The sequence below is a fragment of the Sarcophilus harrisii genome, chromosome 5 (genome assembly GCF_902635505.1).
Source record: "Sarcophilus harrisii chromosome 5, mSarHar1.11, whole genome shotgun sequence".
Taxonomy (NCBI): Eukaryota; Metazoa; Chordata; class Mammalia; order Dasyuromorphia; family Dasyuridae; genus Sarcophilus; species Sarcophilus harrisii.
This window is the reverse complement of record NC_045430.1, coordinates 122033627-122057757: the sequence shown is the minus strand read 5'-3', so window position 1 is coordinate 122057757 and position 24131 is coordinate 122033627. Positions and strand designations below refer to the sequence as shown.

Genomic DNA, 24131 nt, shown 5'->3' with positions numbered 1-24131 from the left:
GGAGATTTCTAAGTCAAACAAAGATGAATTGTAAAAAGCTGGATAAGAATCACAGCAATAGAGACAAAAGGCCACCACAGAGAATAAAATATATTTTAAAAATACATATCAGAAAAGAGAATCTGGAGTTGGATTTGGCACTTATCAGATTTCCAGCAGGGCCACATTAGCTTGAAGAAGGGGCACTGGCAGGACAAGAGAGTTGTTTTCAAGTATCACAAGGCTGTGTCACATGGAAGAAGCATTAGGCTTGTTCAGCTTTGGCCCAGAGAACTAAGAGAACAATGGATGGAAGCTGTAGCACTCTATATTTGGGCTTAACATAAGGACACATTTTCTAACAAAAAGAGCTGACCAAAAGTGGAAAGGGCTGTCTCAGGAAGTCAGTTCCCCTTCAGGTGCAAGACTTCAGCAAAAGGCTTATCTACCACTTGTTAGCAACTTATTTTCTAAGAGCAACTACTATGTGCAAAATTATAAGGTATATTCAAGGTATTTTAGGGAAGATCTTACTGAGACATACACACAGATGTAAAATACTGAAACTTTTTTTAATGAGTCAAAAAGAAACTAATATACAAGTGGGAAAAAAACAACCATCCCAAAAATTAAAAAAGTAATTTGAATAACTAAGGATCAGATAGCCCTTAAAACAAGACACAATGGAATAAGAGTTAACTCATCTAGATAGCAAGTACTTCATAGAAAGGGATAGGGATATACAAGTCTTTGGCAGGCTTATATGAACAGCACAAACATGCCATTTTTATGCATTATATAACAGCTAGTCAGGGTCAATATCTATGAACATTTGAAAGTATTTACTGAAGTGAATAAAATATAATTCTAAATATTAGTAAAGAGCATTATTACCAGTTGTTCTTCCATTCAACCATGGTCTAAATAAGAGAAATGAGCTAAGGTAAAAGAAATAAAGTTTAGCAATTAGTAGGATGATTTCAGAAAGGCCTGGAGAGACTTATATGAACTGATGCTAAGTGAAGTGAGCAGAACCAGATCATTGTACATGGCAATAACAAGATTATACAATGATCAGTTCTGATGGACATAGCTCTTCTCAACATTGAGATGATTCAGACCAATTCCACTGATCTTATGATGAAGGAAGAGCCATCTACACCCAGAGAGAGGACTGTGGGAACTGAGTGTGGATCACAAAATAACATTCTCACTCTTTTTGTTGTTGTTTTATTTTCTTTCTCATTTTTTTCCTTTTTGATCTGATATTTCTTGTGCAGCATGATAACTGTGGAAATATGTGTAGAAGAACTGCACATATTTAACATATATTGAATTACTTGGTATCTAGGGGAGGGGGTAGTGGGAAGGGAAGAAAAATTTGGAACACAAGGTTTTGCAAGAGTGAATGTTGAAAATTATCCATGCATGTTTTGAAAATAAAAAAGCTTTAATTAAAAAAGAAAAGAAAAGAAATAAGGTTTAGGTTAAATAAAAAGTAGAATTGTTAACTTTGATAGTTATGAATCAAAAGAACAACCTACAAAAGAGATTATTCAATTCTTTCATTGAATGGCTTATTATACACACACAGGCACACAAACAGAAACAGAAGAGAGAGAAAACGAGGATATCTGTCTGGCTTAGGAAGACATATTAGATATTAATGAACTTTTGCTTTTTTCTTGACAAGTGAATATTGTCAATTTATTTATCTAGAAATAACTTATTTTATCATAATTTACTTCATTACTTTCTCCAAATTAACATATATTTTTACATCCTAGATACTATATGAAAACATTTAAATATCCATCTTCCTACCAAACTATAAATCTTATTTTGGCTCCTCCCCAAAAGTGTTATCTATGTCATATTACTTTATAGAATTACTGTATACCCAGCAATAAAACTAGCAAATATTGCACTGTTCTCATAAAGGAGGGCAGTTCAGAATAAGTTATTAATTGTTCAGACTACCTATGGAAAAAAAATTAAAGACCAAAGCACAAGATCAAAGACCTTTTCCAACAACTTTTTTCTCTGCCATATCTTTTACCAGAGTAATTAGAATGCTCTACTTGGGTTTTACTTCTTTTTGTCACTGTAAGTTTCTAGGAAAAACTAACCCTTAATTGGCAAAGAAAGGTCCAAAGAGATAAGCGGCAAGGTGGTAGAGAAGCAAGAGATTTGGAAAAATCATAAATGATTGGTCCTTTAAATAATGAAATGTCATTTTTTTGTATTAACTAAGTCATATATCTTAATAAGAAAAGATTATCGGTTATTTCTGAGAAACGTCTAAAATATTGTTTTCAGGCCTAGGTGTTATATTTTAGAAAGGATATTAACAAACTTCTTGAGAGAGGCAACCAGAACAACAAAACATCTTGTAAAAAAATGAAGTGAAGGAATCAATGAAGTTTATCCTACAGCAAAGGAAACCATGGAGGAAGGCAAGATAAAGAGGATGGGTTAGAGATGGAATAAATGTCTCCAAATACTTGAAGAACTGTCTAACTTATTTTGATTGGTTTTAGATATCAAAACTAAGAGCAATGATGGAGATGGAGGAACAGCAATTTCTGTTCAATATAAAGAAGAAAGAGGTACCTTCAAATGAAAGTGAATGACTCCAGAAATCTCCACCAAAGAGATACTTCAAATGAGGGTTGGATGATTAGTTGTTGGATATGTCAAACAATCAACAATCTTTTTAAAGTTTTTAATAATATTTTACTTTTTCCAATCAAAAAGATAGTTTTTAACATTCATTTTATAAGATTTTGAGTTCCATAATTTTTTTCTCTCCCTTCCTTACCTCCCTCCTCCCTAAGACATCAGTCCTATATGAAACATATATGTACAATCGTATTAAATATATTCCATATGGTCAAAGAAAAATCAGAACAAAAGGAAAAAACCTTGTGAAAGAAAAAGAAATAAAAATAGTGAGCTTCAATCTAAATTTAGATTTCATAGTAATTTCTTTGGATGTGCTTAACATTTTCCATCATAGGTCTTTTGGAATTGTTTTTAATTAATGTATTACTTAGGAGAGCTAAGCCTATAAATCAAGAAGCATTTTTAAAAGTGCTTTCTGTATATCAGGTGCTGTGCTAAATACTCAGAGATATAAATAAAATAAATGATATAATACTGCTTCCAAATAGTTATTACTCTATAAAGAAATACTCTACAGTTAAAATTCTGGAAAAAATAATTCCATAATAATGAAACTAGGGTCAAAGATTTAGAGCTTGGTCATAAAGATCAACACCCTTATTTTATAGCTGAGGAAACAGGAGCTCAGGTAAATCAAGTGATTTGCTCAAGGCCACACAGGATATAGCAGACATGATTTGAACAGAGGTCCTGACTTTATCTCTAAACTCAGTTATCTTTCTACTTTACCAGGCTGGAGCCTTACAGAATAGAACCATTTTATGTGTGTATAAATTGGAGTTGGATTAAGTGATCTTCAAGTTCTTCTTCCTCTTTAAAATTTTATTATCCTTAGCATACAACAGATATGTGGCAAAGGTAAAATATTGATAAAAACAAAGGCAAGAAATTTTGTATCTTGTTCTAGCTGTGTCAGTTTAAGATCAAAATACACAATAGGCCAAACTAATACATTAAATTCAAACTCCAAGAAAAAAAGTATTCTAGAAATTAATTAGTAGGAAGTGCACATAAATTAGTTTGGAAATAAATACGTATTTGCTATGTAAAGTTTGGGGTTTTTTATAATTCCATTTTTAAAATTAACTTATTATTTGACAATTTTGTACTTAAAAATCCTACTATGATTTTACTAAGCATATTCTATTTTTCCTTCCACCTATCCCCACATAGGAGATGTATACATAAATGAGACTAAAGTTTCAGAGAAAAATATAATTAGATGATACTAGACAAATGGTTCCTTAGAAAACAATGAGGTTCCTTAGAAAACAATGAATTTAAATGAAACCCTTTTTTGGAGTGGGAAAGATTGTTTTGAGTCAATTTCTTCTCCTGAAATTCTGAGTTACCTTTTGGGAATCGGTTGTAAAATAAACAACACTCTTTCTTACATCAAAAATCCCAAGATTACTTGACACACTTGTCACCTAGAAAACTACTCTTTAAAAGATTATCAACAAAGTCATTTAACTTTAAGACATATGAGAAACTGACTTCTTCTCACTATAAGCAAGAGTGTCAATATATCAAGATTTCATAAGTGTGGGAATTGCCCTGCAATGGCAGAGCAATCCAAACAATTACTTAAGAGATGTCATATGGAATTGCCCAAGGCTGAGAGTTTATGATTACATATCTAGCAAATGTCAAAGGAAGGATTTGAATCCAAGTCATAAAGATAGATCACAAGATCCAGATTTCAAGGTAGACATGACTTTAAAGGTCATTGAGTACAACCCTCTTATTTTACAGATGAAGATATTAAGGCAGAGAGGTTTAAGTGTTTTTAAAAGCTAGGGAAATATAAGTGGTTCTTACTGGCATAAATAACTAATATACTCGCTGCATTCATTCTCATGACCACAGACTGTTCCATTAATCCTGTCTACTTCACTCTGTAAATTTAATTCAGTTTACTGGGTTCTTACTTGGGACAATGTATTGGAGTAGGTATTAAACTGTAGGTTCTAAACCAAATTTTTTTTTGGTCATGGATCTCTTGGGTAGTTCAGCAAAATTTATCTCCATAAGTTTCTCAGAATAATGTTTTGAAAAACATAAAATACATAGGATTACAAAGGAAACCAATTACACTAAAATGCAATTATTAAAAATGTTTTAAAAAAATAACAACCAAGTTTATGGATGCTAGATTATATTAAAGGAAATATAAAAATATAAAAGACAAATTTCCTGTCCTCAAGGAGTTTATTCTTGTAGGATTATGGTAAACAAAATTAGAGAATTAATAGAGGGGGGAAAAAAACCAATTTGACTAAATTATTCCAAACTGATTATTTAAAACAAGGAATTTATGATTTTTATTACCAATCCTCTTGAATCACAAATGTTCTAAAACAGGTTTCCAAATCATGGAAGCTTATTTAAACAAAGGTGAATGAAAAACAAACCTTTTTTCCCCCAATTTTTAAGAGACTATCTTAATTAGCTGGATTACTTGAATGGGGTCAGATGGTCCAGCTCCCTCTCTCAATCTGATATAAAACATACATGTACAATCATATTAAATATATTTTATATGGTCAAAGAAAAATCAGAACAAAAGGGGAAAATCTTGTGAAAGAAAAATAAATAAAAATAGTGAGCTTCAATCTACATTCAGATTTCATAGTAATTTCTTTGGATGTGCTTAATATTTTCCATCACAAATCTTTTGCATTGCTTAGGAGAGCTAAGCCTATCAAATCAAGAAATCTACTCCAGGAAAAAAGTTTAAGTATTGATCAAGTAATCTTATGAAGACCTACAGTACTTCTACTCCAGAATTGAACAAGCGCGCATGTACACACACACACACACACACACACACAGAGAGAGAGAGAGAGAGAGAGAGAGAGAGAGAGAGAGAGAGAGAGAGAGCGCACTAGGAAATTCCATGGGCAATAGGGAAGGAGGCTTCCAGGAAAACTACCATTCACATAGTCAAATAAAACATGAGGGTAGTTATCATGAAACTTGGAAGAGGACAAATTATGGCAGCAACTGGGATTGTGCACTTACAGTTAAGAGGTATGTACAGCTCTCAGAGAGGGATACTCTTAAAACCCCAAAAGATCCCACAATCTGAACTTCAAAGATGGCAGAGGGGAGTGTGCAATGTACTGAGAAGGTGGAGATCAGCCAAACAAAAATACCTCAAGGGTCTTGGCCACCCAAAAGTACAATAGGAGGCAGAGGCAGACCAGAAATAAAGCACTTGTTCATGAACTAAGCCTGAAAAGATAGATATTATAAAGATGTATAATAGATCCAGATACTGAAAAAAAATCTAACTTAGAAGGAAAAAGTAACAATGAACAACTCTAAGCAGAGTGATAGAAAACAATTAGGTCTTCTATAAGAACTAAATGATCATTTACAAAAACGAAGGGGTAAAAAATACAATAAAATAGTTTGTGGAAAAAACTGGAAGGTAAATAGTTTGGAATAGAAACTTGTCCAAGTAGATGACCCTACAAAAATCAGAATAGATCAAACCAAAATCAAAAGATAGTTAGAAATATTAGCACAAGAAGATGTTATGGAAACTGCTATATGACCTGAAAATGGGTCAAAAGGAAATAATTTAAAAATCATTGGTTTCCTGAAAAACCAGTATTTTTTTTTTTAAATCCTGGATAGTAGCTCAGAAAATGATAAATGAAAACTGCCTAGATCTATTAAAACCTCAGGACAAAGTGAAAACAGAATCCATCAATTATCTCCTGAAAGAAACTCCAAACTGATAAGGATCAGGAATATCATAATCAAATTCCAGAACTTTCAGATCAAAGAAAATATATTTCAGGCAGCCAGAAGAAAAAGACCAATTTTAAAGGAATCAATCAGGACCACACAAGACTTAACAACTTCTCCTTCATAAGGAGAAGAAATCTTGGTATTCAATAAGATATAAATTGACGACCAAGATTAACCTATTCATAAAATTGATTAAAATTCTACAGGGAGAAATTAGACTTTCAAGAGAATTTTCAAGCATTTCTGATTAAAAAAAAAAAAAAAAAAAAGACCAGAGCTTAATAGAAATTCGGAAAGGCACAGAAGCAGCAAGAGAAAAATAAAAGAAAAGGCAATGGAGATTATTTCAGAGAATCCTGAAAAGTATGAAAGAAGCGAGCAAAAAAGAATTAGCAATACAATGACAACAATGTAAACAGAAACAATTTTGAAAGACTTAAGAATTCTTATTAACACCATTAGGTCTCCAAGGGAGCTACATGAAAGATATTACTCACCTCCTAATGGAGAACTCAGACAATGTGCAGAAGGAAATTTTTTTGGTCATAATATGGATATATTTTGCTCTACTATGCTTATTACACAGGTTTTGATTTTCTTTTGTTGGTGAAAGTGAAGGGGAGTAGCTATGGCGATGACAAAAATGCAAAGGAACAAAATTTAAAGCAGACCAATGTAACATTTTAGAAAATAAAATACTTAAAAAAAAAAAGCAGAATGGAAAAGATTTCTTATACATGGTTTCAAAAAAAAGGTTTAATATTCCATTTTCTTTTTTGTGTTCTACTTTGTATATTGAAATGCTCAATTTTTGCCTTTGTAAAGTTCATTACTGGCAGTAACATTGATGAATGCCTGCAAACTTGCTACAAGACAATTATATGTGGTAGAACATCCTCTATGTTTTGACCTTAAAGTTAAAAGTTAAAGTTAAAGATCAGATAAGCACTGTGTGTGTGTGTGTGTGTGTGTGTGTGTTTATACATACACATACATGTAATGAAAGAAAAGTGGTACTAGAGAACAAACAGCCATCTCATATCTTTCATGAAATCATCAAATAAGCAGTTGGAAAAATATAAGTGCTCCAAAGACAGTACTGTACCTTGAACGTTCCTGGAAGCCAAAGAGAGTAGGAATGTAATACTTAGATAGGAGACTACTTAGGAATACTGAATGCTTTAAGTTTTTAGGGTTTTAGTTTTCTATAGTACAATGGTTATCATGTTTACCTAAAACAAAGACCTCCAGTTGGAGACTAAGTAAAAAACAATACAAGGTAATAGGGTAAGTTTTGGGGGGCAGCATAGCACACAATAGGAGTCCATCACACTGTAGGTTGTGAAGCCTGAACCAGAGTAAAATAAAATTGGAAAATATTTAACATAATACAAATACAACAGGATATATATACCAATATGAAATTGGAGAATATTTAACAGAATAAAAGTACAATAGGACAAATGTCCCAGCAGGAATCCTTCTAGACAGCTTAGTGATCCCTGTTTCTTGAACAAGGGTTCAAGTCCCACAAGACACCATGTGGCTTTGGTAAGACCTTTAACTTTTTCTGGTTTCAATTTTCTCATTTATGAAATGGAGGGAATGGCCTCCTCAGGTCCCCCTTTGTTCTGGATCTCTGATCATAGGACATAGCTACATTTCTTTCCTAGAGTTCTTTTCATTCTTGCTTACAGGACTGAGATGAACTCCATTCTCTTGTTCTCTCTCCATGCTTAAGTGGTCATAAAGGAGATGAGATATGAGTAGATTGAATCAATCCAATCCAGTACTGGAAAAATTTAAGGTACACATTCCAGCAGTGAGTCAGTAGTGTCCAAAGGTAGCATACTGACAGAAAAATAGTTATAATCCACCAAATACAGCAAGCACAGGCTTTGGAGTGAGGAAGACCTAAGTTCAAATCCAGTTTCAGACACTTTACTAGCTGGGTGATCATAAGCAAGTAAATGGTTTACCTCAGTTTCCTCATCTGTAAAATGAGTTAGAAAAAAAATGGCAAACCGTACCAGGATCTTTACCTAGAAAACCCCAAAAGGGGTTACAAAGAGTCAATCATAACTGAAATGACTGAACAATAGCAATATGCCACCAAGCACGAAAATATTGTATTTATTTAGTTTTAAATTGGTATCTAGATGAAGTAAAAAATGAAGTCTATAGGTTACTGCTTTCTTGCAGGGGTAGGGAAACATTTTAATCCTGTTCTTGTCTAACAAATTCACACTCCTATTTTACCTGGTTTCTTTTGGTCCAGTTTGTTCTGGCTCAGTAAGAAGATTACTAGGGATTGACTAGCCTCCAAGGTCATCCCTATTTGTTACCTCTGATCTTCTCTTCAGCTCTGGATATTTAATGCAATGAGTTGTTACAAAGCTTAGCTTACTGTCACGTAGGAGAATTTCTATTGGCCTTCCCCACTTTCCTTAAGGTTCATTTTTGTTATATTGTCAAGCCATTCATTGTAAGAGAAAATGGTAGGAAAAGTTTGGGTTTTTTTTAAGTCACAAATATTACAAAACAATGGGAAGAGGAAATAAGGACAGTAACCCAAAGCTTTCTTTATGAACAAATCTTACTTTTCAAACTTTTAATATCCCCATTTATTAAGAAAATTTTCTGCTTGTCTTTTTTTTTTTAATGCAAGTATTTTGCAGATTTAAATGTAGTCACATTTATTTTCTCAGCCCGGTGAAAGACAATCTTATTAAAAAAAGAAGAAGAAGAGGAAGCAGCAGCAGCTTTGAGGGAGCATAAGAGGTACTATCTGGCTTCAGTTGAGCCAGGTCTCACACATTCTAGATCCACTAAATTCCCTTTTATTACTCTTGGTGAAGTCAGGGAAATACATCCCTGAATAGCCTCAAGCTCCAGTTTTATAACTATTGAAGACTCCTCCAAAGGTCTACCATTTCCATCTCGACAAGCTAAATCTCAAATTTTTCCTTTATGCATTTAAGAGATGAGGCTGGAAACTTCTACCAATATTTAAAAATTCAAGTTAATATAACTCAATATCTGCTTACTTCTAAAAAGTTAAAAGCATGATTTATGAACAAGTTTAGGAATTTTAACTATCAAGGTTAGTTTAATTTTTTTGAACTCTGTAAGTACCAAATAAGATTTATCTCCTATGCTTTTTGCAAGAGTAAACCTCAGATTCAGATGCAAATTATCAGCTGACAAAACTAAATACAAACATAGTATCAACAAATGGCTCCCAACATAGATGAAAGTGGCATCTGCACATTTACAGCCTATTTACAGCCTATCTTACAATATTCTTTAACCATTCAAAACCAAAAAAAATTTTTTTTAGTTAAAAACCAAACATTAAGTGCCTATTACATGCCAGGCATCATACAAATATTATTTTATTTGAGATACATTTGAGTGTCAAGAGAGTAAGTAAGTAGCTGGAGAAATCCCCTCTAATTGGAATTGAGGGAAAACAATGGAGGTTTCATAGAATCATGGAATAAATAATTGTAAGGAAACTTAGAAAGCATCTAGTTCAAATCCTTTTATTTTGATTTAAACTTTTTTTTTTCAATTAATAGGTATTTGTTCATTTCTTCCTTCTATATTCTCCTTCAATAGGTAGAAGATGGGAGGGGGGAGAATCTCTTGTAACAAATGTGCAGAGTCAAGCAAAATAAATTCCCACATTTGGTCAGATCCACAAAACTATTGTATTCTGTAACTTGAGTCTTTTTTATCAGGAGGTTGGTAACATTCTTTGTCATCAGTCCTTAGAAATCAAAGTTGACCAAAGAATATTAACAATTTTCAAATGATGAAATTAAAGCCACCTATAGTCATATGAAAAAATTATCTAAATCATTTTTTTTTCATAATTATAATTTTTTATTGACAGAACCCATGCCTGGGTAATTTTTTACAACATTATCCCTTGTACTTACTTCTGTTCCAACTTTTCCCCTCCCTCCCTCCACCCCCTCCCCCACGTGGCAAGCAGTCCTATACATGTTAAATATGTCACAGTATATCCTAGATACAATATATGTGTGCAGAACCAAACAGTTCTCTTGTTGCACAGGAAGAATTGGATTCAGAAGGTAAAAATAAACCAGGAAGAAAAACAAAACTGTAAACAGTTTACATTCATTTCCCAGTGTTTTTTCTTTGGGTGTAGCTGCTTCTGTCCATCATTGATCAGTTGAAACTGAGTTAGATCTCTTTGTCAAAGAAATCCACTTCCATCAGAATACATTCTTATACAGTATCGTTGAAGTATATAATGATCTCCTTGTTCTGCTCATTTCACTCAGCATCAGTTCATGTAAGTCTCTCCAAGCCTCTCTATATTCATCCTGCTGGTCGTTTCTTACAGAACAATAATATTCCATAACATTCATATACCACAATTTACCCAGTCATTCTCCAATTGATGGGCATCCACTAAGTTTCCAGCTTCTAGCCACCACAAACAGGGCTGCCACAAACATTTTGGCACATACAGGTCTCTTTCCCTTCTTTAGTATCTCTTTAGGGTATAAGCCCAATAGTAGCACTGCTGGATCAAAGGGTATGCACAGTTTGATAACTTTTTGAGCATAGTTCCAAATTGCTCTCCAAAATGGCTGGATGTATTCACAATTCCACCAACAATGAATCAGTGTCCCTGTTTTCCCACATCCCCTCCAAAATTCTGCATTATCTTTCCCTGTCATTCTAGCTAATCTGAGAGATGTGTAGTGGTATCTCAGAGTTGTCTTAATTTGCATTTCTCTGATTAATAATGATTTGGAGCATCTTTTCATATGGCTAGAAATAGTTTCAATTTCTTTATCTGAGAATTGTCTGTTCATATCCTTTGATCTAAATCATTATTAATTAGAGAAATGCAAATTAAAACAACTCTGGGCTATCTATCACCTTACACCTCTCAGATTGGCTAAGATGACAGGAAAAGATAATGATAAATGTTGGAGGGGATGTGGGAAAACTGGGACACTAATGCATTATTGGTAGAAGTGTGAAATAATCCAACCATTTGGAGAGCAATTTGGAACTATGCCCAAAGCACTACCAAACTGCTCATAAGCTTTCATCTAGCAGTCCTACTACTGGGTCTGTATCCCAAAGAAATCATAAAGGAGGGAAAAGAATTCACATGTGCAAAAATGTTTGTAGCAGTTCTTTTTTGGGTGCCAAAGAACTGGAAAATGAGTAAATGTCCATCAATTAGGGATGGCTGAATAAGTTATGGTATATGAAAATAATGGAATATTTTGTTCTATTAAAAATGATGAACAAGCTGATTTTTCAAAAATTCTTTTTATTTTTTTGTTATGGTTTTTTTTTTTATTGACAGAACATATGCATGGGTAATTTTTCAACATTGTCCCTTGCAATCACTTCTGTTCCAATTTTTCCCTTCCCTCCCTCCACCCCTTCCCCTAGATGGCAGGCAGTCTCATACATGTTAAACATGTTAAAGTATATCTTAAATACAATATATGTGTACACATCCATACAGTTCTCTTGTTGCACAAGAAAAATTGGATTCAGAAAGATAAAAATAATCTGGGAAGAAAAACAAAAATGCAAATAGTCCACATTCATTTCTCAGTGTTCTTTCTCTGGGTATAGCAAACAAGCTGATTTTAGAAAGGCCTAGAAAGATTTATATAAACTGATGCTGAGGAAAATAACTAGAACTAGGAATACATTGTACACAGTAACAGCGAGATTGTATAATGATCAACTTTGAAAGACTTGGTTCTTCTCAGTGGTTTAATGATCCAAGGCAATTCCAATAAACTTTGGATAGAAAATACTATCTGCATCCAAAGAGAGAACTATGTAGATTGAATGTAAATCAATACATGTTATGTTCACTTTTTTTCCTTTTTCTTATTTTTTTTCTCTCATAGTTTTTCCCTTTTGTTCTGATTTTTCTCTCCCAACATAATTCATAAAGAAATGTGTTTTTTAAAAAATTAAAATTAATGTACATGTTCAAACAGAAAAAAAAGCAATAAAAAGGGGGGGAAGAAAAGAAACAGGACTTGAATCCATTAAAAAAAAAAATCATAGTTGATCATTGGACTGATCAGAGTTCTTAAGTCTTTCAAAATTTTTTGCCATTAAAATATTCTTATGCATACTATTTTCTTTGTTCTGCTCACTTCCTTCTAATTAGCTACTATAAAAATTCTCTGAACTTGCCTCTCTTCCACTATTGATGGTACATTTGCCATACATTCATATGCCATAATTTACTCAGCAATTCCCCCATTGAGGGATACCTCCTTAGGTTCCAATTCTTTGCAATGCAAAGAGTTGCTATAAATATTTTTCCTTTCCTCTTTCTCAGTCTCTTTAAGGCAAGTCTAGTAGATATATTGCTGGGTCAAAAAGATGCAAATTTCAGTAATTTTTTGAGAGTCACCTAGAGACAGCTAGGTGGTGCGTGCAATGCATAGAGTTCTGGATAAAATTAGGAAGAAATGAACTAGAATCCTGCTTTAGAAATTTACTACCTCTGGAACTTTGAGCAAGCTCCTTAACCTACCTCTCTTTTCCAAAAGTTCTTCATCTGTAAAATAGGTTATGGTTGATATGAGGATCAAATGAGATAACATTTGTGAAGTATTTTGCAAACCTTAAAATAATATCTAAATGCTGGTTTTATTACTTTTATTATTAATATTTCAGGGCATATTCCAAATTGTTTTCAAGAATTATTAAAACAGTTTAAAGTCCCACCAACATTGCATTGATGTTACTGTTTTCCTACAACTTCTCCAGGAGATGTTATTTTTCCATTTTTCTTTGGAGTCAACTTTGCCAATCTGATGAATGTAACACACAGAAATAATTCCCTTAATTTTCACATGAAGAACCAGAGGTACAGTGAAATCTATTGTTTTCTGCATGATCATTTTGCCACTTCTCCAGACTAAAAGGCGAGCTTAGAATGAGTGCAGGTTCTGGTCTTAAGTCAGGCACCCAGTCCTTAAATGAATAGGGATAATTAGCCTATTTCTTTCCAGCATGAAACCCTCCCTAAGTTAAAGGACAGGGAGACAGAGGTCAGTCTTGCTGTAAATAAGACCTGAGTTTGGGACCTGATTCTAAAAGGTTACTAGATTTATGACCATACTAACAGGCCAGTCCTTTAATCATTCTGCCCCAGGGAGCGCCTTAACAACCTAAGTTGCCTTAACACTATAAGTAGTGGAGGTGTTTCCAATTTGCATCAATGGAAAGACTTGCTGCATTAAAAATTCCCTGCACTAATAAATTCATCTCTTCCTCACCTTCCAACCTCTTCTTCATCAAATACAGACTTGATGAAGCTACTCTAAGTGTAGTTACAGAATTTGGGAGAAGCTAGAAAGTTTCTTGAAGGCAACACAACATGCCTAATAGGATTTAGCTCCAGGGATTTCCAACATTTGATGCAGAGTTAATTTTTTAATTTCCTCATAGTCTCATTATTATTGAATAGGTCAGTAGGAGGAAAAAAGTAATGTTTCAGAACATAAGTTACTAACAGAGGGTAGAAGGAAATGCTGGTGGCCATCCCACCTTCTCCACAAAAATACATTGTGGAGAATCAGCAGTTTAAGCATTTATTAATGTTCAATAATATTACATTAATACATATTAATGCTTATAATGAGAGAAAGATGTCAGCAGCAATCAGTTTGGGAATCCACTAGATAAATCTTGAAGCTCTGATAAAGTATACCCATCTACTAACCACCTACCTCCTTCCTGACTGATTCAAGTCCCATTTAAACCCACACCTACTATGATCCCTGTCCCAAAACAATCCTTTCCTCACTATATGGTTCCCACCTCTTCTCAGCTTTTCATTATTCCAAAAGGAACCAGCTAATCTGGTTTGCTCTCTAGTAAGTTTAATTGGGGAAATGACACAAGAGCTGACCAGTAAAGGAAGGAAAAGATCTCAACAATTTAAAAGTTGTGGGGGAAATTCATTCCAGTCATGGTAAACAGTCTATATGACAAATAGCTTGGGAAATACAAATGCAGGAGAAGAAAGTATGAGGAAAACAAATGATTGGCATGAAAAGTGATTGAAGAGGAAGAGCATTTAAGTAAAGTCTGGAAAAATAAATCAGAACCTTGAATGCCAGGATAAGAAATTTGTATTTCATTTAGTAGTCAACATGAAGTCACTGAAAGTTTTGATCAGTGAACAATATGAGAACATCAGAGAAGACTAACTGGTGGTTGTGAGAAGAAAGGACTGGAAAAATGATGTAGAAGGAACAAGGGTAGGGTTAATGAAGGTCCTGAACCAAGATGGTAAGCAGTGGGAATGGAACAAAGGGAAGATATGGAGAAAAATTGAAGAACGGTATTAATAAAATTTGGCAAAGAAAGTTCAAAGACATTACATGCAGAAAACTGTTAAAATAAGATTTGTGTCTTTTTATTCCTGGAATCTATATTTTCTCCACTTAACTTCACAAAGATGAAAGTTAAGAGGCAATTTATCATGTCAGCATCCACCTTCAAGCTAAGGGATTTCTAACCCATAGGAAAAATGCCTAATATCAGCTTCCACCAAAGCTTTCAAGAACTATTAAATGCTACCCAATAAAACCACAGAATTTTAGTATGAGAAGGGATAAACATATTTTAAAATGAGGGAAATAGTTACAAAATAATTCCTTAGGGAAAGCTCACAACCCTTTTCTGCCTTAGTTTCCTGATCTATAAAAATTCAATTTGATTTAATTCAACAGACATTTACTAAACAGAGTATCTTTGAGATACAAAGTTTGGGTAAGAAAGTCCCCAGAAAAAGGGAATTTAATTATATGATCTTTAAGGTTTCAGCCTATTCTTAGATTCACCAACTTTTTCTGGCTATATCAATTATTAAGAACATCAACAGTATCAACAATGTACTTGAAATTCTTACCAAAATCACCACAAGAGAAAAAAAAATCTGCCCTATCTTTATCTAAGGAATAAACATATATCCATGCAATCATAGGTTAAGACTAAAAAAGAAAAAAAAATTGTAGAATACTATTGTCAATAAGTTAGAAAGAAGTTTCTAAGTGGTGGTGGGAGAAAGAGGGGCTTCTCTCTGAATACCAACAATCTATAAAAAAAACTATCTATAAACAAACACAAGGACAAACAGGATAATAGTTCTATGATTCTTATCTTAGGATACAATTTTAGTCAGCTTGCTTAAAAAAGAAAATCTTTAACAAAAAACAAAATGTTGTTACAAGAGACAAACATTTCACAAGGGCTCACAAAAAAATGACTCACCATAACACAACGTACTTTGTGAAGCTTTGAGAGATCACAGCCTTGCAGGAAGTAATACTACTTTACCACTTCTTATCAGTAGCATAAAGCTGGGCCATCACCAGTTGTCTTGACTTATGTCTTGCCCCTGGACTCTGATAACACTGGAAGAGAGAGTGAGGCTGATGACTTTGCACAGCTCTGCCTCACTTAAATCCAATTCACTTGCAAGTCAAAATATCACCCCTTGATGTCATTGGTCCACTTGAAGAATGAAGGACAAACAACCAGAAACACAAAACTCTCATTTTTCTTGAGAAAAATTACTATAAAGCATTTCAACAAATCTTTACTGGCTTTCTCTTTTTAATTCCATTTTTAATTTCTTTCTTTTTTCTTCATCTTTTTTTTGGTTACTGTTGCTCAAGATGACAATAGTCTTTTGAAGCTTAAGAAGTTAAAAGAGACACACAAAAACCAAATCGATCTGTGATTCCTCTAAAGCACAGGTAATTAAGAGAGAATTTTTCATATATAATATAACCACTTCTGAGCCAAAAATCCTATCTTTTTTATTACCAAATCCCAACACCCAATTCCCAGCTTCATGAATTCAGACCATCTACATCTTTTAATAAATCTGTACTATTAATAATATTTATCTGATTCTCCTTTACTAGAACTCATTAGAGATAAAAGATAAGAATTTTAACATTCACTTTTGCACACAGGTTGTTGGAAGAAAAAGACTATGTATAGTCGATTAATTTCATATAGTACTTCATAAGTGTAGTACTTTCATCCTTACAAAGATCAAGGCTATAGGAATCTTTGCCTCTGATGTTCGAGCAAAATCTAAATCAATGTGATTAGGAAATTCAAAAACTAACCCAGGAATCTTGGTCTTAATACTGTTTAGGAAGCACATGATGAAATAGATGGCCAATAGAACTTGTACCAATGTGAGGAACCAAAGGTAATGTTTGGTAGTAGTATCTCTTGCTAGTACACCTTTATTTTTTTTTTAATTTCACTATTTTGGGGCACAAAATTAGAGATGTTTCTGAAACCTGCTGTACTAGGCAGAAGACTACAAAACCAGTCCACACACAGATCAAGAAATATAGGAGTGCAACATCTAACATTTTAAGAGCCTACTGTGCTAAATTCTGGAGGAGCTAAGAGACTTTCTCCTAGAGGTGACAGCTGAGTAGTAGAATAAAAAACCAATGCAAAATGCCCATCAGTTGGAGAATGGCTGAATAAATTGTGGTATATGAATATTATGGAATATTATTGTGCTGTAAGAAATGACCAACAGGATGATTTCAGAAAGGCCTGGAGAGACTTACACGAACTGATGCTGAGTGAAATGAGCAGGACCAGGAGATCATTATATACTTCAACAACAATACTATATGATGACCAGTTCTGATGGACCTGGCCATCCTCAGCAAGGAGATCAACCAAATCATTTCCAATGGAGCAGTAATGAACTGAACCAGCTACGCCCAGAGAAAGAACTCTGGGTGATGACTAAAAACCATTACATTGAATTCCCAATCCCTATATTTATGCCCACCTGCATTTTTGATTTCCTTCACAAGCTAATTGTACAATATTTCAGAGTCTGATTCTTTTTTGTACAGCAAAATAACGGTTTGGTCAGGTATACTTATTGTGTATCTAATTTATATTTTAATATATTTAACATCTACTGGTCATCCTGCCATCTGGGGGAGGGGGTGGGGGGGTAAGAGGTAAAAAATTGGAACAAGAGGTTTGGCAATTGTTAATGCTGTAAAGATACCCATACATATAACCTGTAAATAAAAGGCTATTAAATAATAATAAAAAGAAACCAATCCAAATAGTCATGATATACATTATCATCTAGATGAGGCATTTGAGAACCACAGTACAAAATGTTATGTGTAGGAAGCAGGATGAGAAATCAGGGAAGATTTCAGTAGAATTCATCTGATTATAGATCTAAAGCTAGAAGGGACATCATTTTACAGAAAGGGGAAACTGAGGTAAGTTACGTAACTTGGCCAAGGCCATAGTCTTTTTTTTTTCCCCCTAAGGCAATCGGAGTTAAGTGACTTGCCAAGTCACACAGTAAGTGTCTAAGATCATATTTTACCTAGGCCCTTCTCATTCCACTGAGCCATCAAACTGTCCCCATAGAGCATTTTAAAAGATTCAGTCAAAAGGCTGAAATGGTTAGGAAAACTAAGCTCTACTTTCCTATCACTATATGAGCCTTCCTTTAATTCTCCCTAGCTAAAGATGATCTCTAATGTCTCAAGTTTTTCATACCACTAGTCTTTTTTTTGACATTTATGCTCTAGTTTATATTATAGTTAGTTATTTGTCATCCTCTATTCTAGAATAACAGCTTTTTGGAAGAAAAGATCATATCATACCTTATCCTTTCTCCCTAACTTCTCCTGAAAATCTGGGCTTCCTCACACCTCTTCAGCTCAGTTGTGTGCAACTCTTTGTGACCCCATTTAGGGTTCTCTTGACAAAGATACTGAAGTGATTTGCCATTTCTTTCTCTAGCTCATTTTGCAGATGAGGGAGTTGAGGCAATCAGACTTAAGTGACTTGCCCAAGGTCACACAGATAATAAAGGCCTGAGACTGGATTTGAACTTAGAAAGAAGAGTCTTCCCGATTCCAAGTCAGTGCTCTAACCACTTTACCACCTAGCTGCCCTTCATAATCTTGATGCCACATACCAGTCCAGTCTTATTTCATATTATCCACATTCATGTACTTTTTATTCCAGTCAAATTTGCCTGTCCATGATATTCCAAGGCTTACGTGACTGTCTTTGTGCAAATAATCCACCATGTCTGGAATGTACTTGCTCCTCATCTCGACCTCGAACTCTAATTTTATCCTCACAACAATCCTAAGAGGTAGATACTATTGTTATATCCATTTCAGAAATGAGCACACCAAAACCTATACAGGTTAGGTGACTTGCCCAAGAGCACACAGGTAATAAACATCTGAAAGATCACATCTTAGCTCAGATCTTTCAGACTCCATGTTCAGGATCTATCCATTGTGTCACCTCATAATAATTATCTCCAAACTAGAAAATACCGCAGAGGTTATCTAATCTAACTCTGCAACTGTTGAGATGTTATCAAGAGAAGTAGATTAATATTGTTGCTAAAATCCTTTACATCTCCATGCTTTCCCAAGTGGGTTACAAACCTCCAAAGACCCACAATATGTCTTAACACTTCCACTAACAGTGGGATTCAATCTAATAACACATTTTGAGAGATATTTCATTGTTGGTAGTAGAAATGATGATAGAAGTATAGATACCTCTATCCTCAAACATGGATTTCTTCCTTTCTCCTCCCAAATGTGATATTCCCACATCTCCAAAGCAAGCAAGGTTATCCTAACAACTCGGCCTTTTCTCAATAGTAGGGAAGCCTCTTCTCCATTCCCTATTAATCAGGCCATTGAAAGCCTTGATTCATACACAGGGTAGAGACTTGATATTGTCTAAATGGTTATAAGCCTTTACCTGAGACAGGGTTATGCTTTAACCTATGCCATAAAAGACCAGACCAGAACTTTCACCAAATCCTTCACTCACCAAGCTGATTGTGTTGAGTTTGTTTCTAGAAGATTTATTAAGATATCTTGCATTTCTTTGTATTAGCCAAAAACAATGATAAAAGCACAATATCTGATTAATGACAGAACCTCTTGTCCCCTTCTTAGGAATATCAGATAATGGCAAAGTCTTTGAGAATCTACCTTTAGTTCTTTCTACAACCAGTATTAACATTTAGAAATTTCCTGGAGGAGATACTTTTTTAGAAACCTTTCCAGTGAAGGAAGATCTGTGATTCCCCAAACTCCACGATCAATAGATTTATCTGTCTATGACTCTGGATTACTTCAATTCCTCATGAAAGAACATAGTTAACTACTGTTATAAAAATAACTGATATTTACATAAGATTTGCAAACATTATCTCATTTCTCACAGCAAAGCAGTGAAACAGGTATTATATGTATCCCATTTTGTGTAAACAGTCTCAAGATAGCTTATGTTACTTAACTAATAGTCACATCAAAATTAATGGGATTTGAACATAAGTTTTCTTGATTCCTGGTTCAAGACTCAGGAAGAAAAAAAAAATCACAATTAGTCTCCCACCCACACAATGGCACAATGTATTATTGCCACACACAAAAAAAACAAAAATCTATCCTAAAACTTTTGGAAATAATAATAAAATATAAAATATCTAATCTGAAAGAACTTAGAAAAGTTAGCAGAAATGAAATACAAATCCACTCTTTTCTCTTTATACTTGTTCAATTCTGAAACTATTCAAAACCTTATATCAGTTCTTTTTAAAAATTGAGCTATTTAAGTAGGAATCAGGAGCATGATATATACCTATTAAGAATATTCTAACTTCAGAGTGCAGCTAAAACTTTTTTTTTAAATTGAATAATCTGATAAATTATGAATCAGAATAATTAATGCTTTAAGACTTGTAGATGTAGGAGAGTTAATACCCAAACAAGTCTAATTATTTGTTTTAAATCCAAATTGGCAATTGTCAGTAAGGGTTCTCACAAATCCCAAGGAAGAGCTCTATTTAATCTGTATCACAAAGAGCAATGTTCAAAATGAATTAACATCTAAAGATACCTGAAAGATTATTTACTTATCTAGGCTTTCATTGTTTCAAGCTTCTTCCTGGAAAATTAATCCTTTTGCTCCTATATTTAGTTAAGAACAGTATAATGGCAAAAACTTAACTCCCTAAAACTACAGACATATGATTAACCATTGTGAATTAGACCATCCATTTTATCTGTTATCATCTGACTATCCTGAAACAATTTCATCTGGTCAATTAAAAACTCTCTTCCTTTGGATACTGGTTTTAAATTGTACAAAAACTTAATTAAGCAAGTACTATGACTCCTTTGTTTAATATTTTTTTAACTTAGCAAAAGAAAAAAAGAGAGAAAATAAGACAAAGTAGTAATTTATATTACATTCTTTAAGTAGTGGCAACACTCTTAAGTTATATTGTATCTAAAGCCTCAAAAGCTGACTTTATTATCCATTCACAAAATCCAACCCATTTAAAACAGCACTACAGTAACAGTTTCTGAAGATGTTAACTCTAACCAAAACATTAACTGTTCCTTCCCCATTCATTTTAATGAAATCACTATTAAAATTACAATATTATTTGTCTCATATATATCTGGTCACCTCAATAAAGAGATTCCTATAAAATAGAAAGTAATTTCAGCATTTGATTTTGCATTACTCTTTATGCCAGCACACTTAACCTAAGACAAAAATCAGAATGGAATCGATAGTTTTAATAAACATAGTTTTCTGAAAATCACAATTTCTCCTTTGTGCTTAGAACTTGAAGCCTGGCCCTTTCTCTAAAATAACCTGTCAGCAGAATTAAAAAAAAAAAAACTGGCAAGGCCAGAAACGGTATGCTTGCACAAATACTACCAGCCATTCACTTGAATTTTTAATTTGTTTTCACAACAAAAATTATCTATACAATCAGAAGCTTATTTACACTTGTCTATCACTTTATTGTACAGTATCTCATTTGACCTTGGCAATGCTCTTATGAGATTGGCAGTGCCTCATTTTACAGATATGAAAACCGAGGCTTAGCATTTTAGTGATTTGGTCAATTCAACAAACATTTTTTTATGTACCTGCACATGGTACAAAGGGAAGTGTAATCAAATAAGTCAGTACTAAGGATGAGGCTAAACTCTAGCTCTAGTCTTCAAGTGTAAAAAGCAAGAAAAGAATAACTGTCCTCTATTTAGTATATAGTTTTGTGAAGTCCATGGTTTTCATTCTCTAATGCCAGGGCAATTTTCAAAAATTCAAACACATCAATCAATAAAAATATATCCAGTTGGCTTTTTAAAGGGACAATATAGTGTACCAAGAGTGCTGAACTTGGAGTCAGGAAGACCAGTGTTCTAATTCTGCCTCAGACATTTTTTTTTTTTGACCATAGGAAAGTCAAATAAGGTCTCTAAGCCTACTTTCTTCAATTGTAAAATGGGACTATTAATACTCCTACTATCAACTTTATGGAATTGTTGAGAGGATCAGATGAGATAATATTTGTAAAGTGCTTTGACCAACTTTATAGCATTATTAAAAATGTATTTTTTTAAATCTTAGTTTGAAAACTACCATCAGCCACCTTAACCAGCCAGGAAAGTATAAATATGTGCTAAATTAAAATAATAAAAGTTTAATCAGTTATTGCTACTCTAAATGATTAACAGTAAGGTAATTCTAACCACTTTTTAATGGAATTTGATATTCCCAATCAAAGGGCAGATAAGTTGTTTTAGGCAAATGTTACACTTTGAACTCATACAAGAGACTATTTCGCCTGCTGAGCTACAGAGGAGAAAGGCAGAGAGCAGGCTTTGAGGAGGTATAATAAGCTTAATTGTTGTATATATCCTGAGGCATGCAAAGAGAATGGCTAGCCAAAAACAAAGGGATTTCCAGTATCATGTACAGTTTTCAGACAAAGAACACTCAAAAACCTGCAGCTGGCTTATAAAACTAGTAATTTCAAAAAAACAAGTTTCAAGTGGAGTGACCTGACATGCTAGAGTACAGAAAAAGATAACACTAGAAATCTCTCAGTGCATCTCCCACTTTCAAGTTTAGAAAGGGAAAAACAAAACAAAACATGAATAAGACACGGAAAAGTAGTATGCCTAAGCCGGTTTCAAATTATTTGTTCAGTCAACAACTTATCACAAACTATAAGAAACAGGTAAAGATTTCGTTTTTATGCATGGTTGTAAAGAATAACATCAGACTTTTGTCCAATCCATTCTCCCCACCCAAACCTGTTATTTTGTTGTAAATGCTCTAAAACACATAATTCATAACAACATTACAAATCAGAGATGAACATGGCTAACCCGAAGAGCACCTGGCTTTTAGAATACAGTTTGTCCTATAGACATCAATCTGGCAACTTTTTAAAGATGACATGCTCCTTCACTCGGATCCAAGCTTTTCCCCTCTCCTGCCCCAACCCAATGCTTCCTTCTCTCTCCTTTACTAAAGGTAAGAAAAGGAGAGAAAGGAGCTGGAAAGTGTTGTTTAAAAAGAAAGGATAAAGCTTCTAGGATCAAGGGGTGAATTTTTAAGCGAGGCTTTGACATTATCTGCTGCTTCTGGGAGCCCGAGGATTTTTTTTTTTTTTTTTTTTTTTTTTTTTTACTGTGGGTCTATCAGTGAAATGTTTAGCAATCTGACGCATCAGTTTTTAGAAATCATATCAAGCAGCCCCCACAACTGGGAGCTAGCCTGGAGGTTAGAAAGGAGGAGATACTCCGAAAGGGGACAGAAATTTGTTGTTTATGTTAGGGACTTGCGGAGAATAGGGAGGATGGAAGGAGGGAGGAAGGGAAGCAAGAGAAGCATTAGAGAAGGACAAAGATACCTCCCTTACCCTTCAGGTTACCTCTCCAGACAGACAGGAACAATATCACCCCCAGGGATCTGGAAGGACCATGGCCCTAGCTGCAGCTACAGCTTGGTAGGGATGGGCTAGGCTCTCCCAGGGCGTCCCCCCAGCCCCCCGCAAACAAACAAACAAACAAACACAAAGACGATCTGCTGCTTCTTCTTGCTCTGAGCAGAGTTGGGACTAGTAAGGGAGGGCACGAGAGAGGCAGCCGTGAGGGGAGCGGGTGGGGGGTGGGGTGGGGAAGAGGGGCCGGAGACTGGGCGAGGTGTGCATCTCTGCAGGACTCACCTCCTCCTCCTCCTCCTCCCTCCTCTTCTTTCCTTCTTCCCCTTCTCCTTCTTCCTCTCCTTCTCCTGCTCCCTCGGAGGCTGCTCGGCTGCTGCCGGCTCCTGCCTCCCCTCAGACTGCAGCCGTCTGTGTGTGCGTGCGTGTGTGCGGGTGCTGGTGTGCTTGTGTGTGAGTGTGAGTGCGTGTGCCTGTTCGTCTCCCAGTCGGCTCACTTCCTCCCTGGCTCCCCCCTCCTCCTCCTCCCACTCTCTCTCTCCCCCTCCCTCGCTCCGCCTCCCCGGGAGGTGGGGACTCGCGAGCAGGAGCCTGAATCTCAGAGCTGCCTCCTCGGAACCAACTCTCGCGAGCTGGAGTAGCCCCCTCCCCCCTAAAGTCTCCCCCACCCACCCCTCTCCCATCTCCTCCCCTCACCCCCTCCTCTTCCCCCTCCTCTGTGGGACTGAAAGCGTCAGAATCCGTCTACTCTGTGGCAGCCCTCTCCGGCCCGAACCACCCGTCATTCACCTAGCTCTCTGGGCCTCCCCTTCCATCCAGGGCCACCTGGCTAAGTCAAAACCTGAGCGGGGTGCCC

The 24131-nt window shown here is 35.0% G+C and overlaps 1 protein-coding gene across 3 annotated transcripts in view; it reads right to left on the bottom strand.

Moving 5' to 3' along the window:
* The window catches only part of STK38L (serine/threonine kinase 38 like), a 110164-nt gene extending 86392 nt beyond the window's left edge, over positions 1 to 23772 (bottom strand). Inside the window, exons 1-2 of one of the 3 annotated variants that reach the window (XM_031938496.1) lie at positions 23561 to 23772; positions 15739 to 15881 (exon numbers count right to left, since the gene is read on the bottom strand). The gene's annotated coding sequence lies outside the window, so the exon portion shown is untranslated. Of the gene's footprint in view, positions 1 to 15738; positions 15930 to 23560 lie in introns of those variants that run through there. The other 2 variants (XM_003771399.4, XM_023504696.2) reach the window with 2 other exon arrangements.
* Between the last annotated feature and the right edge of the window lie 359 nt (positions 23773 to 24131).